Raw genomic sequence first — 16,810 nt, 5'->3', positions numbered from 1 at the left:
TATCAAGTGTTTAGTAGCGATCTCTTTGTTGTCCTTTCTGATGGTGATTCGATGGACATTTATGACATTGTGATCAGCGCGTCCATCCAGCATCTCCTTCTCGGTGATGTGGAGATATTCAGTCTGAAATGACCCCACGAGTGGTATTTAGGGAACTATAGGGTGTAATGGTCGCAGGAACATCCTCAATGGTCTGAATGTGTGTAATCATTCTGTATTGAGCTTCATCAGAGAGTTCAAGGAGCAGGTCTCCGCTGGTAAGTCTGCTCAGTTTGTACTTTAATTGGGCCAAAATCATCGGTAAAACATTTTGAAACGAAAAAATAGGTACAAGGTGCGGGCTGCCTTTTGGTCAACTTCGGAGTGGATAAGATGATATTTTGCAAAGCTTTTTTTTGGTTTGTACAAGCACTGAGCTATTCCTTACAGAAATACCATATCTGGACTAAAAAAATCCAGATCAGGTATTCCAGGAGTTGAGCAGATATGGTATATTAGGACAGATCTGGGCCAGATAAGGCATATCTGCCTAATTCCTGATTTCAAGCACCATATAAGGCATCTCTGGTTGTATATGCCTGATCTGCCCAATTCCTCATTTTGAGTACAAGATAAGGCATATCTGGTCAGATATGTCTTATCTACCCAATTCCTGATTTAAAGATCTAGCCCGCATGGCATGTAGGCTTTGAACTATAGATCTATATATCTGCATATCAACATAACACTTTCTTACAAAACACACAAGACAATTTCAGTATTCCAGCTAAACGTCCCGCACGCTTAATCAAGCTTGCTAAGGGAAACCTGGATTTCCCTGTTATTTCAAACCTTACAGGAAAACAGCTTTGAAACCACAGGTTTTCTTTTTCCCTGCCTATATGGAATCGCTAAAAGACGGGCCTGAATAACGTGGGTATACCCAGGATTAAAGATATGCTCATCCGTTAGTAAATATTAAGATTCTACTCATTTACGCGCGCTACTATAACAAAATAATGAGGTATCTGAACATAATAATGGACCTACCTGTCTAAAGTGAAAGGCATTAACGTATTAAATTAGATATTACATTTTTATTCTACTCTTTTACACAGAACTTTAACCAGTAAATGCTTTTAGTTTGAGCTGGTTTACTTGCGAAGCTAAAGAAAATAAATAGAGAACGGCTGTTAATCGAACTAGACTATTGAAATGGAATTTAAAGGTTTGTCGATACAAGGAAGAGGTACCGCTAAATCGTAGGGCGATAAACCACACACTGCTGGGACTGCTGATAATACCTAAACCTTAGCAAAGTACATATAGGCTGTCAGGAAGTACTGGTGTTACCTTTAGCAGAGACTGCAGTGCAAAATGAGAGGGCGCGCCTAACTCGTAGTTGCTTTTGAAATTAATAGAGAAAACAAAGAAAAAAGCATGTCCGATGGCATTTGCCATGACAGCGACAGCTCTGCCCCAAAAACAAATCAAGCATGAAGCTACTTCGGTAGTGCAAATAATAATAATAATAATAATAATAATAATAAAGAACGAAGAGCACTATGCATCCACTAAAATTTGTCAAAATGGCTGAAGCGAAAGACGAATTAGCAGCGAAATTTACGGAAAAATATCACATATTGGTAATTACCATCCAATTTACTGATTGGAAAATATTTTTCCATCAAAATAATAAAGTGAATAATATCCTGAGGCTGGCAAGTGCTAGTTCCCGACAAGAAGTCTCACGCTCACGGTTTTGGTGACAGGACGTGAAGATGAGGCGGAACGATGAGGGTGCGATCCGCCTGCAGTTTCTACACAATGGTGAAGATTTGGCCGGGGCCACCCAGGGCAGAAGCCCCGAAAAGCTCAATCGACCATCAGGTTCGCTGCCAAGGCTGGGGAGGCAGCTTCCGCCCGCAGTGGGACACAGTAATTTCCTCTGTGCCGATGGTCAGCCTGAAGCTCTTGTAGGTTTACGGTCGCATTTTTGTTACATGCACACAGCTAATAGTGAACAGACGCTGGCACACACGCACACCAGCATACACAACATGCAGCACGCCCGCCAGCCGCACCGAACTCCGATGTCTGCCACCGAAAAGGAACGAGACACCAAGTGTTTAGGCGCACGGAGTTCAAAAGGGGAGGGGAAGGAAGCAAATACACACAAAACGGAGAGCTCCCGGCCTACGCGGTAGAGCGTGGCAGCTAGGAGGAAAGATGAAATGCGAGCGCGCGACGCACGGACCGCCGCTGTCTGAGAGGGAAGAGTGGAACGCGAGAAAGGAGGAGTCACTGTCTAGCCAGTGCGGCCCTCGACGCAGCAACCGCCAGCTGTCTCTGTGGATGAGTCACCGTCTAGACAGCGCGGAGGGGGCCGTATACTGAACTGCCATCATTTTTCTTGAGGTTTTGAATCACTCAACTTAGCCGACCATGCTTTTGTGCACCGGACTGCCGCCGCATTCTAAATGAAAATTCGCGTTAGTAGGCGGAAAGAGGAGCATGTAGCCATAACCCAATGCTCTCCTGGATTAAGGAACACATGGTATAATAATTATAGTGCAGCGAAATCTGCAGAATATTTGAAATATTAGGAGTCGTAGCTAGATTTTCTAAATCGGACACAATTAACACTAGGCATGCAGGCCATGCTGAGTGTATAACAATTGAAGCTCGACCACAAGATGCCAATATTGGATATTTGCAGCAGGTAGACGAAGGCCATATATTGCTAGTATACAGTCACTATGGCGCCTACATAATTAAGGCCCCGATGAGGTTATATAAAGTCCTGTTGAAGCCATGCATAAGGCCCTGGTCTGTCTATACAAGGTCATGACGACGCCATATATGCCCTTTATCAGGCCACATAAGATCGCGAGGATGCCATATATGCTCCTGATCAAGCCATATAAGGTCCCGTTACCCGTTCAGATATGGATTATATATTGCATGATATGGCCAAATCTAAACCATATAACGGCAACATTTTGTACATATATGACCTTATCTGGCCTGATTTTTTAATTAGATTTGCCCAAATAAGGTCTTATTTGCTGTCTTATATATTTGTATCTGGCAGCTTATGTGCCATATCTGGAGCAGATATGGAATTTTCGGTAAGGGATACCTTCGGTCCGCCTTTCTTTCTAAGGCGATCATGACATCCAGCAGAGGAAGCCATAAATGTGAGTATTATTCGGCCAGGGTGGAAACCACCCACCACGGAGCCCGACGAGGGGACGTGACAGGAACTTTCAAGGAGTCCTGCCAACGCCTGCCGTACACCTCAACTATAACCGAATATGGCGTAACGCAGGGTTTTCAGGCATACAGGGTTAACCGTCGCCGCATGGAAGTAGGAAGAGACTAAGAAGGTAGCAGTGGACCGGAGAGTTGCAAGAAAGATGATAGGAGAGTGAAAGATAAAGTGTTGGACAGGAAAAGGCGACTGCCGGTTCCCACCGGGTGGGTTAGCCTTGAGGTGCCTCTGTGGGAAGCATGGGCCAAAGTGGTGTGTTGCCTCTGACGAGGAGCGTTTAGGGTCCAAATACTGAGCATCGGCTCAACCACAAGCGTCCCTTTTTCCCAGACACGACGATGCCACGCACCGGTGAGCGTGGGTGTTCAGAATCAGTGGTGTCGCACAGTACACACAAACACCTGCTTTAACAGGTGCTCTCTGCGGGGGTATTTCTAGAAGAGAAAACTGCAATTATCAAAGGTGTTTGACCTTAGAAACTTGCTTCAAATCATAACTCAAATACTCCAAAACTCGTTTTCCTGCTCCAAAATGGCTTCATTACTGCTATCAAAGCTGCTCTGAAATGCTCGAGCCTGCTTCCATCCCAGAACTGAACAAAGACCTTTCTTTGGTTGAACGAGATTGCTCAGTTCGTGCGAGAATACTAAAAAAAAACAAAGTTCGCCGCAATATGCTCCCGCTTTACAGCACCACGGTCTTGGCAGTCATTTTTCTAGCGTGGTGCAGGCAGCTACGAAAGCCTTAGGCCTAACAACCAATATGAGAAAGACCCTCTAGCGAAAAAACCGTATGAATCACAATAACCTTATACAGATTTCTCATAGTAAACTCATATAAATCGCATATAATTTCATACAAATATTCAACATATGAGAAATGTATGAGATTTGATTGAGTTTAGTATGAGAAATCTGTATGAGGTTATTATGACTCATATGGTATTTTCGCTAGGGCCGCCTTGATAAAACGAAAACAAACCGAAAACGGTTATACGCGCGCACAGTCTCGAGGATACATCGGCTCCTAGGAATAGTCACACCGTCCCACCGTTTCGGACGGTGTCGTGACACCCGGTGCCGAGCTGTAAGACCAGTAAGCTCGTTGTGGCACCCGGAGCGCCAGGCCACTCGACTCCCAGAGCCCGCGACTCCCGGAATCGCAAAAAGGACAGAAGAGAAAATATGTACTAGAAAATTTGGATCACACACGCAGCTTCCCTACACACTCATTTCAGGCCGGCAACACCGCGGGCGCTAGGCCTCGCACTCCCTCGAAGATATCGCGTTGTCTTCAAATTGAAGGAAGGTCTCCAAAGGGTAAAAAATGTGCTGAACATGTCGAAAAGTTCTAACATGCTGCAGAGAATGTCACCTATCACTCAAGAAAGTATGCCGCAGGGCCTAGGGATCAAAATTACTCTAGGTATATCCTCCTGAGACCGGGAATGCATTGGGTGCACAGATTTTTCTTTAACTTTCAGAATAAGTCAGTATGGTTATGAAGGTGAAAAGTGTTAAACGTTTTTTGAATAACCCTGATAGTATCGGCTCAGTGCGATGTCCAATATATTGGACACTGGGATTCTACCCGTTCTTTTTTCACCAAACGCGTATGTATTTACATGCCGCAGGTAATGCTCTTAAACTCGTGTGCAATTTTTTTTATTAACTTCTAAGGTAAAATGGTGAAAAAGAACGTAAAAGCGAGCCTTCGTCTGCTCAAAAAAAAAAAAAAAAGAACTTTCGCTTGCTTCTTCACTTTCTGTGGGCAATTTCAAAACATCTTCTGTCCTTTGTGATGCAGAAGAAGAGCGGGCATTTGGTGCAAAAGAACATTGTTTTATATTACAAAATTATAAAATTTTAAATTTATAATTTATGATGCTATAATTTATAAATTTTAATTTTTAATTAAAATTATAAATTATAAAATTATAAACTTGCGTCAGCTGTCTCATCAGACATGCGAGGCCGGTCTGTTACACAACAAATAGAGGCGATTTTGTCCGCAAGCCGCTACTCGTCTGCTATTCATAACAAGGCCGTGGCAAAAGCGCGGTCAAAATGAGCGGGTTGAGTCCCAGCGTCCAACACAGTGGACACGCGAAATCAAAGGACGCATGAATAAAAGTAAGCGCTTGTACAGTTTAAATTTCTTATTCTGCACATTCGCTGTTGTATTACCTTTAATATAAAATCAAAGATATGCTTTGAAAGCAGGTAGAAATACAAGAAAAAGGACTTACTTCGCCGACAGGTGCCATCAAACGCCGCGCCGCTGAATGTCGCCCTTTTGAAAAGTTTTGGCGGGAATTCGAACAATGCGTTTTCATCTATGTTGCACAGATGGCGCTAGCAGGTGTCCAATATATTGGACTGCAGGGTTTTATGAGGATGAATGCCTTGGCATAGGAGTACTGTCTGATTACTTAGTGTCCAATATATTGGACAAATCCCCATAGCCGGGTCTCAGGAGGATATGGTCTGGACAAAGAAAGTCCCTTGCCCCGGACAAACAGTCACCCATTGTTACAAGAGCAGGCCTCACGCTGGGAACAAATGAACAACACGTGTTGACAATAAACAGGCATTTGTTGCTGCAATAACAACGCCAGCTGGCAATAAAACACGCTAATGAATCTAGGGCGTCCGACTCACCAGCAAGGCTACGGGTGAATGTTCGCCCAAGCTAGGGCAGAGGATATGCTCCGAGGCCTGACAGGGCGGCCAGGTGGAAAAGTCACGCAAGGCTTCGCCTCGCCGGTGACTTCGGAGTACCACAAGGATTAGTCCGCTCGCGCCGAGGTCCCTAGCCGAAGAGACTTGGCTTTGCCCGCATGCGAAGCGACAAGAACAGGAGTGGCGCTTGTGTGGCGCGGAATATAACCAGCACTTATATATAGAAAACCATTGATTACGAAAAAGCAGTTGACTCGGTAGAATCCTTGGCAGATACACAGATGTTGCTAAATCATGCTGTAGACGAACGGTATGGGAAACCCCTGGAAGATATCTGTAGTCTCTGCGCAGCAACCATAGTTCTGCATGAAGGTAGTAACGAATTCCCATAACGAAAAGTGTTATGCAAGGTGAAAAGATCTCAGCAGTACTGTTCACAGCTTGTTTAGAAATTTTCAGACTTGGAATGGGAGCAGTTAGGGATAAAGATTGATGGCTAATACCTCATAATCTGCGATTCGCTGATAACATGGCCTTTCTAAGTGACTCATTGGACTAACTGCAAATAATCATTGACCTATACAGGAATAGCAGAAAGGTAGGCTTGAACATCAGTATGCAGAAGACGGGTTATGTTCAGCAGTCTGAGGAAGGAACAGCAGTTCACAATAGGTAGCGAAGCACTGAAGGTAGTAGGCGAATATCCACTATTACATTAAACAGCACGAAGACGACACAGGACGAGATAAAGGAGGCCACAGTACAAGCGCTGTTGTCCTGTGTCCTCTTCGCGCTGTTTAATTTAATGATGTATATTTACCAAGTCGCCGAACAAAGTATCTTGGTAGACGAATATGTCTGCTCAGGACAAGTAGTAAGCAGAGCTTTTAGATCATACCAGTTGCGAAGCTTCTCTTCAAAAAGTAACTAGTTTGTGAAGGCACGTTTTGGGTGCCCATGAATTGTCGCGCCATCTAGAAGTGGCCAATAGAAGCTTTCTGCTTTTGCCTTCTCTGCAGTTTCAAAAAAACATTTTTTCTCTTCTTTCCCATATTTATTGTATGGCTGGTATATTTAAGAAGATTTTCTACTGCAAGTCTTCAACTACGTTTATTTACAATGCTGTTTGGGCAATTATCAACAATCTGTAAATTTGAAATTCAGAGGAAGTTTCCTTTAATGACCGCGGGCACCGCAACTATTCGCATAATCCCAAGTTTTACCAATAAAAACCGCCATTTTTTATATAAGGGCCCTATGAGAAGTTTTGCAACTGGTAGTGTTGAAGAGCTCTAGTAGTAACCACAGATCTCTACCGCAAAAGGGAAATGACTTGGAGTATAAGATTGGGATGGAGCACATTAAGGCAAGTATTCGCAGATTTTGAATAGCAGCTTAGCAATATATTTCAAGAGGAAAGTATACAACAGTTGTTTCTTACCTCTACTCACCTATGGGGCTGAAATGTGGAGGCTAACAAAAAGAATTCTCTTTGAGGACAACGCAGAATCCAATGGAACGAAAAATGATAGGTGTAAAGTTAAGAGATAGAAGCGCGCCAAGTGAGTGAGAAAAATTATTCGACTTAATGACATTGTATTGGAAATCAAGGAGAAATGTGCATTGGCAGGGCATGAAGTGCAAGAGAGGACAATCGATGGTCGTTTAGGGTAAAAAATGTATTCCAAGGGAAGGGAAGGGAAGGGCAGCAGGAGGCGGGAGAAGTTAGGTGGGCGGATGAGGTTAAGAAATTCGCAGGGGCCAAGTGGATGCAGCTAGTATGGGACCGGCCTAATTGGAGAAATATGGGAGACACATTCGCCCTGAAATGTGTATAGTCCAGCTGATGATGCTGATGATGATGCCATACCAGCATTCTCGGACACTGCATTTACGGCAGTGAAGTTTGCTGTTAAGTTCAATTTCTTGAAATCTTTCGGCATGTTTTTTCGGTGCAATCTTACTGTGCCAACAGCATTGGATCCTGAATCTTTGACATGTAGAAACAGGGTTGGAGAACTATATAAATTGTCTACAAAAATGGTATGGCCATTTGGTAGGTACTAGCTCGCAAGTTCAATAACAATGGCCTCGCTGCACAACATTCCAGTGACGATCAAGCCATTGGATAAGTGACACCGTCTCAATGAACCGTTTTACCAACGATCCATATCCGCCACCTCGTGAAGGTGTGGCCGTTCAGGTGGGATACAGGCGTAATTGGAATAGCGCAGTAGTAGCTATCGGGATCAGAACGTGGGAGAAGTGAGGCGTGGCGCGAGGAACAAAATGCGGCATGCTGGTCTCGTAGTGTAGCTAACAATCTTTTGCCATGTGAAACTGGCACGTCAGCGAAGGGAGTGATGAGGTGCGGGAGAAGAAGGCAAAATTGAGTGCGGTTCACAAGGCCCGGGCAAACCACAACACGGAAAAACGTTTCCACGCAACTTTCGAGCCATGCTGATAAAGCTGATAAAGTACAGCAAGAAAAAAATGTGCTGCGCTTGTATACTGCAGGGGGAGGGGGCCGCACTTCGCATGCTTTTCACGAGTGTCCAACTTTTGGTCATAATTGATAGATCACCCTTTAAACACGCTGAATTTTTTTCCTGGATATCACGAGGTATCACCAATGTCCAGCATCTTAATAAATTGTCACTTTCTTGCAAGCCAATCTCCTGCGCAAGAGCTAAGCGCTTTGCCATCGTTTACGATATCTCTATATATCTTTCTATATATAGCGATCTGTATATGTAAACACTCACGGAAGCGTCGTCCGTTAGGAAGCTATTTATGAATATTTCGATGCTCAGCGATGTGTTTCAGTTACGCTCGTGCATAATTTTTCGTGGTTAGCGGAACGCTACATTCTTTCTTGTTTTTTTCTCGTGGAAGACTCTTCTACATTCTTAATTACAAAGATATATCGCAAGGTCGGATGAGCTGCAGCGACTGTTGCTCGCGCTAAAGCGATGCCACGCGCTATGTACGTAACACTTTGGTGGGTTCAAATCTTAGAGGTATTTGTAATACAGTGCGTAACCCACATGTACAGCAGAGTTGTCATGCATGTTGTGTATCTTTTCATGCTTATTTAGCGCGCTGGCACCCTCAAGCATTGTCATTCTTGTTGAGCTTCATTGATCGTCCGGCTTTAGTTGAGAAGCGGAAATACTCTGTCGGATATCAGTTCCATAAATGACTGGTTCATCCGGTTTGTGTTAAACCGGACATGGTTTTTCCTGTATATGGGGTGCATGTTGGATTGGTTCACCCGGTTTCAGATCCGTACAGGACGTGGATGTCCGGTTTCAGATACATACCGGAAATAGTCTGTGCGGTACTAGCTCTGTACGGACGGGTCCGTCCGGTTCAAGTGTTATACCGGCCCATTATAAGCCTGATTAAACTTTATAAGGACTAGTCCCACTGGTATATAACATTTTTACCTGATATAAAGGACCCGTAAAACCGGTCTGGCACGATATGGGGTTTCTCATCAGGGGTACCCTACTTGAAATCAGATATCCGCTATGGGGTGATGTTGAAAGCAATTCAAGTCCTGATAACCTTAATCAGATACTGCAAGACACGAAAGAAATGAGCGAACGTTCCAGAAGAATAGAGTTAGCGCAAAACACTATTTCAGAAAAGATGTCAGAGTTGGCCCAACAATCATCCGTATTGCTGAAACAACATCAGCAGTCGTTTTGCAGGCGATGCAGATATAAAGGGCGCAGCTTACAAAAAGTAGAAAATTAAACGTCTGTCATAGAGCAGAGGCCGCAGCACATAAAGCTGTTGTATACCATAGTAGCGCGCCTCGAGAAAGATATTACCACGCTACGATACCATTTTGATTACGCAGAAAACTGATCTAGACACAACAGTCTGGTTTTATTGCGTAATTGTAACACTACGTCAGGTTTCAGCCCGTCGCGGAAACCCGGACGGTAGCCACGTTTGACCTTTAGAGCGACCTCTTCAAGCCGTCGGGTAAACCCGGCCGGTCGGTAGCCACGCTGCGCCGCTGCTGAGCGGAGGCGCTGCACTCTCCCGAGAAGTTTTGGAATGTGGAGAGGAGGTGCAAACTGAGTATAAAAACACGTGTTTGTTGGCTTTGCCCGATCATTTGACATGTTGTCTGATAAACAGAAATAGAAGATACGTCCGCTTTGCTTACGCAAACTACCGGGTTTAACTAAACCTAAACCTCAGCTAATTTTTTGCATGGTATACTGAAATTGCATATAAAACTTCGTCCAAATCAGAACAAGAAGTCATCCAACTAATAAAGAACAACAGAAATTGACATCTGAAGTTCGGATATTACGCGCGCGCAGACGTGGGCGTTTCGTCAGTGGGAAAACAAGACCACTTATGCAGATATTTGGAAACTATAAAACAAAAAGCTAGTCCTGCTAAAACAAGACTCATTGAAGATTAGCGAGGAAGAAATCACTGAAGCCCTCTGTACAGTCACGCGTAATACCAGAGAAAAAAAAATTGAATGCAGCTTGACAAATCAAGAGCAAACATATCTTTCAAACTTGGCCCAGTCGGAAAAAACTACAGAAAATTTTCTGATGTTACGACAGAATTTCTGTGCGGTTTTTGACGGGAAACCTGTTGTGACAACAGAAAATTCTGTAGTAACATCAGAAATGTCTGTGGTTACAACAGAAAAGTACTACAGAACTACAGACAACAGAAATATACTACAGAAAAACTACAGAACTACAGAAAAGTACTACAGAACTACAGAAAAATCTGATGGATACGACAGAACTACAGGATATTTTGTCGTATTTTTGACACAGTTCTGTAGTTTTTTTCGACTGGGGGGTATAAAATAATTTTTATTAAAAGAAACTGGTACAGCTAAAATGAACGTGAATGTGCCATTTATGAAATTGGCAGCTCATCTGAAAGCGCAGCAGAAAACACAAATAGGCGAAGCTCGTGGCGGAAATCTCCGCTCTTGCCGCGTTCTCTCGGCTAGCTAGGTTCCAAGGAGGGGAAGTGTTGTGTGCGCGCGATGTAAGCACACGTTTCGTTATCGCGTACTGCCGTAGTAGGCGCTGGGTTCGGCTATCGCTTATCTGATAGCCCGTGCTGGGTATAAAAAGCCGCTGGCACGTACGCTTCGTGCTCTCTACTGTAACCAGCTTGATTCCTGCGAAGTAGCAGGAATAAACGCTCTTCGATGTTTCGTCTACGCCGCCCAGTTCTTGGATGCCCGAACATGACATATTGACGACGAAGATGGGATTGCCGCACGGAATTCGCAGCATAGGGAAACTGTCTCCAGTGTCGAAAGATTCCTGCCTCGAAGATTGCTCGGTGGTAGAATTCCTGAAAACAGCATCACGGCGGCGGAAAACTTCAAGTGAGTCATGAGCCGTATTAGTCACATTGAAGCTTTTGACGAGACCACGAGCGACTGGCGCTCGTATGAGGAAAGGCTGAAGGCTTACTTTTTGAATAACAATGTTCCCGACAAAAAGAAGGTTCCTGCTTTTCTAAGCATAATCGGCGCAAGGACTTACGCGCTGCTGAAGTCGTTAACGGCACCAGACGTACCGTCCTCAAAAGGGTTTGACAGTCTGCTGAAACTCTTGGGCGATCATTTGGAGCCACAGAAGTCCTTCATTGCCGAGCGTACGAAGTTTTACAAGCGATCACAACTAAGGTGGGAGACCATTGCCTAATTTGTTGCTGAACTTCGAAGCCTGGTGCAGAGTTGCGAATTTGAAAGTTTTGTGGATGAAGCGCTCCGGGACTGTTTCGTTCGTGCCTTAATCCGCGAAGACATTCAACGTGTGCTATTTACGGAAGACAAAACGCTAACCTTCCAGAAGGGTGTAGATAAATCTCTTGCCATGGAAACCGCAACGAAAATTGCGGCGTTTACGCATAACAGCGTGCCCGCAGGGCCAGATGTGAACAAAGTTCGAGCTGAAAAACCGATTGAAAGGTCGCAAAGCTGTTTCCGATGCTGGTCACCCAGGCATTCTAGCGAAACGTGCCCTCATATTGACGATACGTGTTAGTTGTAACTGGAAAGGGCATATTCAACGCGCCTGTCGCAAAGGAAGGAAAGCTAAGGGAAAAAGCTTCAGAAACAAGTAAAGATGCTGGCATCCATCCAAAAGGAGCCGTCCGCATCAATTCAAGCAGTAAACGTGGCTACAAACGGCGTCCTGCTGCCGATGGAGCTTGACACCTGCGCAGCCGTATCCGTCATTTCGTGGTGCAAATTAAAGAAGCTTTTTTCACGTAGGAAACTTCAGCCAGCGCCGTTAAATTTGCGGACTTACACTGGGTCGCTGGTGAAACCGAAGGGTTTGGCAAAAGTCGTCGTGTACCACAACGACCAGACCGCACAGCTTCCTCTGTATGTCGTGGGCACTGCAGGACCCGCACTTCTCGACAGAGAATGGTTGCAGGATATTCGGCTGGATTGGAAGAACCTAGCATTTTTTTAAAGCACCTTGATCCGTCTCATGCCATGTCAAAGCACTGGGAACGAAAATTGGAAGCCCTGCTAGACAGTCATTCCGAGCTTTTCAAGGATGAACTAGGCACTACTGCCGAAGAGCGAGCCGTGTTTGTCCTTCGGGAAGGGTCGCAGCCTAAGTTTGCAGAGGCCAGAAGCGTTCCATTCGCTCTACAAGGAGCAGTTGAAGCGGAACTTACGAAAATGGAGAAGCTTGCATTATAGCGCCTGCTGCAACAAGCGGCTACGCGACGCCTGTGGTACCGGTCGTGAAGCGGGATGGAACCCTCCGGCTGTGTGGCGATTACAAGATTACGAGAAGCAAAGAACTCGCGAGGAGCTACGTCTGGTGGCCGGCAATCGACGCAGACCTGGAAGAACACGTAAGGAGATGTCAAGAATGTCAGCAGCAGCGCAACGAACCTGCGGCAGCTCCGCTTCATCCTTGGTCATGGCCGACGTCGCCCTGGCAAAGAATCCACTTGGATTTTGCTGGACCCATGAAAAACAGGATGTTTCTCATTGCTGTTGACGCAAACACTCGAAGTGGCCGGAAGTTTACATAATGGAGAAGGCTATGGGTTATCATACAATCCAGTGTCTCTAAGACCTGTTCTCTCGTTTTGGCGTACCCGAGACCATCGTTACCGACAACGGTCAACAGTTCATTTCGGAAGACTTCAAGCGCTTCGTCAAAGCCTTTGGTGGTCGTCATATTGTGAGTCCACCGTACCACCCGAGCACTAATGGCCTTGCGGAGAGATTTGTACAGTCAATGAAATCTGCGTTGCGGAAAGGACGACCTCAAGACTCCCTGCAAACCACCTTGCAGTTGTTCCTGCTGACATACCGCAACACGCCGCATGCGACCGCATGAGAAGCACCCGCAAACCTTTTCATATGTAGACGACTTCGCCCCCGACTCGACCCCGTCAAGCCCTTAGTCGGGGAAAGTATGGCTCACAACAGCTCGCCGACGCGGTGCGACGCAGAGCGCAAGAGCGGCTCTTCAACATCCACTATGAAGTCCTCGGGCGGAACTACAGAGGTCCTGGCAAATGGGTTCCTGGCACGATTGTGAGGCAATCTGGCCCTCTTTCATTCAAGGTTCGAGTCAAGACGAGTCGTGGCTTGTTCATCTGGAGTCGTCATCAAGACCAGCTTCTTCGCAGCATCGAACGCCCAAAGCAAAGTACAATGACTGACGTTTGGCCCGATGTCAGGGATCCTGGAAGCGACACCGCGCCAGTTCCGGCGCCTGCGGCAACAAACGACCCTCCAAACGAGCGGCGCTACCCTCTGAGGGACCGGCGGCCTCCGGACCGATATCGGCCATAGCATCATTGCATTGTATAATGTAGCAAAGGATGTTGTGCTCATTAGAAGGAAGGTGACGTTCTGTGCGCGCGAAGTAAGCACACGTTTCGTTATAGCGTACTGCCTTAGCAGGTTCTCGCTTCGGCTATCGCTCATCGGCTAGCCCGTGCTGGGTATAAAAAGCCGCTGACACGTACGCTTCGTGCTCTCTACTGTAACCAGCTTGATTCCTGCGAAGCAGCAGGGATGAACGTTCTTCGATGTGTCGTCTACGCCGCCCAGTTCTTGGATGCCCGAACATGACAGGAAGTACTTCTAAAAGTCTCAAATATACACTTTTATACATACATATCTGTAGTCCGTACCCCAAAGAAGATGAATTATAAGCGCTGAGCGGAGACCGTGATGCTGATACCATTCTATCATCAGAAACGTGGATAAATATTAAAATAACTAGTAGTTTACTGCTTAATTCGAAAATTAAATATGTTGTGTTCCGCAGTGACCGAGGGGCAGAATTGCCGATGGTGTCCTAATGAGATGAAGGAAGGCATTGATAGTCTTTGTACATGTTATTACTAATTAGAGCTGAAATGCTGCTGCCTAAATCTTACTTTAAAAAAAATAGTACTAAGCATATGTTATCTATCACCGTCAGCTCACAGATCAGTTTGGATAACCTATACGATTCTATAAATGACATTTATTAGTAGGGGATTTTAATTTTCAAAACAGCTTTTCATCACATGATAGACTATTTTCTAATCACTCGCCCGCTGAATAAGGTCAGTTTTATTCCGAATGTTAAGACTTCAACTTATATTGTTGGTCTTCCGAACGTGTAACACAAAATACACCACTTCTCGACCATATTCTTTCCACATCAACAGACATCTTATTGACGGTTTCGCACTTCCCTGAGCTGAGCGATAATGATAGCCTACGTTTCATCCTATGGGTAACGCAGACGAAAACGAGCAGACAAAAGAAAAAAATTACGTGATTTTAACAAAGCTGGCTACCTAGCCATCAACAGCGAACTTTTGCTGATTTCTGGATGAATTTCTGTCATCCTAATTTTACCAGACCGTATAAATTAAGCGGAGCAAATGTGGCGAATTAGATTTCATATAAACCTGGAAAAAGAAACTGGTTTGACTATATTAGCTCATCATCATCATCATCATCATCAGCCTCACTATGCCCACTGCAGAGCGGGGGCCTCTCGCATATTCATCCAAATAGGCCGGTTCTGTGCTAGCTGCATCTACTTGACCCCTGCGAACTTCTTAAACTCCTCCGCCCACCTAATTTCCTGCTGCCCCTGCTACGCTTTCCTTCGCTTGGAACCCAGTTTGTTACCCTAAGCGACCATCCGTTATCCTCTCTTCGCACTACGTGCCCATACCCATTTCTTCGCCCATACCCGATTCTTTTTTTACACTAGAATGTAAGTAAAATAATTATGTCTCTGACCCACTCTGCACGCTTCCTATCTCTTAATGTTACCCCTACCATTTGTCGTTCCATAGCCCTCTGCGTTGTCCTCAACTTAAGTAGAACCCTCTTGGTTAGCCTCCACGTTTCAGCCCCATAGGTGAGTACAGGTAAGATGCAACTGTTGTATACTTTCCTCTTGAGCGATACCGGTAAGCTGCTAGTCATAATCTGCGAGTGCTTGCCAAAGGCGCTACATCCCAATCGTGTTCTTTTTGTTATTTCCTTTTCATGGTCCGGATCTGCGGTTACTACTTATCCTAAGTAGACATATTCGCCTAATACTTCCAGTGCATCGCTACCTAAATTAAACTGCTGTTCCTTGCCAAGGCTGTTGATCATTACCTTAGTCTTCTGCACATTGATTTTCACACCTACCGTTCTACTGTTTTTGTCTAGGTCACCAATCATTCTTTGCAGTTCATCTCCTGAGTTACTCAGCAAAGCAATGTCAGCAGCAAATCGCAGATTACTGAGGTATTCTCCATCTACCCTTATCCCTAATTGCTCCCATTAAAAGTCTCTGAATATTTTCTCTAAGCAAGCTGTGAATAGAACTGGGGAGATCGTATCTCCTTGCCTAACACCTTTCTGTATGGAAATTTTGGTCTTTATGCAGAACTATGGTGGCTGTCCAGTCACTATATATATCTTCCAGCACTTTCACGTATGACTCGTCTACCCCCAGCTTTCGCAATGCCTGCATCACCGCCGAGGTTTGTACTGAGTCAAATGCGTTTTCATAATCAATGAATGCTATCTATAAGGGCTGGTTATACTCCGAGCAATTTTCTATCACCTAGTTGATGATATGGATATGGTAGATAGTAGAGTACCGTTTCTGAATACCTGGTTGATCCTTTGCTTGGCTGCGGTCTAAGCTTGTCCTGATTCTATTAGCGATTACCTTAGTAAATACCTTATACGTAACAGACAACCGATTTGTCTGCAATTTGTAAGGTGCTTAGCGTCCCCTTTGTTATGAATGAGAATAATGTTTGCGTTCTTCCATGGTTCCGGTACCGTCGATGACACCAGACACTGCTTATACAGAGTGACCAGATTTTCTAGCTCGATATCCTCCTCGTTCCACAAGAAATCTATAGTTATCGGATCCTCTCCAGCTCCTTCCCCCTTTTCATAGTTTCTATTGCTTTCTTAACCTCGTCCTTTGTCACTGTTCGAACGTCTGACTGTTTTTCCCTACCGCCAATATCATTACGGTCCGGACTACTTTGGCTACTGCAGAGATCTGTATAGAACTCCTCAGCTACTTTGACTATTTTGTCCATATTCGTGATGACGTTGCCCGCCTGGTCCCTTATCGCATACATCTGAATTTTGCCTATGCCCGATTTCTTCTTCACTGCTTTACGGCTTTCCCCATTCTTTATAGCATGCTCAATTTTCTCCATGTTATACTTTCTTATATCGGCCACTTTGCGCTTATTAATTAGCTTTGATATCTCTGCCAACTCTATCGTGTCTGTTGAATTGGAAGCTTTCATACTCTGGCGTTTCTTAATCAAATATTTCGTCTCCTTAGACAGCTCACCGGTATCC

The sequence above is a fragment of the Amblyomma maculatum genome, chromosome 6 (genome assembly GCF_055883805.1).
Source record: "Amblyomma maculatum isolate TAMU_Amacu chromosome 6, ASM5588380v1, whole genome shotgun sequence".
NCBI lineage: Eukaryota > Metazoa > Arthropoda > Arachnida > Ixodida > Ixodidae > Amblyomma > Amblyomma maculatum.
Note: the sequence above shows the minus strand (reverse complement) of the source record.